Source organism: Pteropus alecto, unplaced genomic scaffold (assembly GCF_000325575.1).
Source record: "Pteropus alecto unplaced genomic scaffold, ASM32557v1 scaffold42, whole genome shotgun sequence".
Taxonomy (NCBI): domain Eukaryota; kingdom Metazoa; phylum Chordata; class Mammalia; order Chiroptera; family Pteropodidae; genus Pteropus; species Pteropus alecto.
Genome location: NW_006434825.1, coordinates 7,727,067 through 7,728,378, shown reverse-complemented (window position 1 = coordinate 7,728,378; position 1,312 = coordinate 7,727,067).

Below are 1,312 nucleotides of genomic sequence, written 5' to 3'. Positions count from 1 at the left end.
TTCTTTTCTGGGAAGAATAGAAGGCAGCAGGAAAAAAAGAAGACCAAATATGAGATGGATGGACTCCATAAAATAAGCCATGCCTGACATGAGTCCACAGGAGCTGAGCAGGGCTGTTGAGGACAGGACGACATTGTGGGCATCACTCATTCAGAGACGCCAGGAGTCAGAGCCAACTCGACAACACATAACAATTTTTTTTCCATAGGTAAGTAGTATTCCTGTGGGTGTGTACGTATTGTAGGATATTTAGCAGCATCCCTGGCCTCTACCCAATAGATGCCGGTAGCACTCCTCCCAAGTTGTACAGATCAAAATGTTTCTAGATATTACCAAACGTGCCCTAGTTTAGGGTGGGAGTGGGGGCGGAAAACTCCCACATGACTTAGAATTCTCTATGGTTTGAATCAGCACTTCTTACTTTACCTTTTAATAATCATACCCCCTCTTCCATAAAGCTTTCCCTTGCACTCTGTGAGATTTAGATGCCCCTCCATGCTCCTTTAATACTCTATTCTTAGTTTATTCAATAAATATGTATTAGACACCTATTATGGACTACGTATGTCCTAGAGACATGGTAGCAAATAAAATTGACAAGGTGCCTGTCCTTCAAGCTTTCATCATTGAAGAGGAAACAGACAATGAAGTGCATACCCATAAATGAGTGATATATCTGTAGTTGCTGTGAAGGAAATTAAATAGAGTGAAGTGATGAGAATGTTACTTAGGAATTTAGGAAATAGTTTAACTTGAGTGTTCATGGAGGCTGACAGTTGAGCAGACACATGTGAAAAGAAGAAATCATAATGTCAAGCTGAGGAAGCAGCCAGGGCAAGAGCCCTGACGTGGGCCTAGGCTGGGCTTATGTGAAGAACTGTAGGAAGGCCAGTGACTTTAGAGTTGTGAGCAAGGGGAACTGTAGCTCTGAGATGAGGTTATCATGGGTTTACTGATACGCAGACTAGTGAACCATGGTAAAAATTAGGTTTTATTTCTGTAGTCTGGCACAGCTCTTCACACACTATCCCTTATTATTCATGTGGCCTTAAGAAATGCATTCAATGGCTTTTCTTAAGCTATAAAATGGGTAACAACATATTCCTCAGATAATGTCGTGAGGATTAAATAAATCTGGTGACACTAATGAGTATTATTTAATGAAATAGTAGTTAGAGCATTACATGCATTATACCTCTTAATCCTCAAAATAAAAAGCTTTATTCCTATTATAACGATGGAAAAAAAGACTTAGAACCCATGTTGAAGGCAGAGTAAGAGTTTGTTGGTGAAAAAAAACATGATGGAGAAA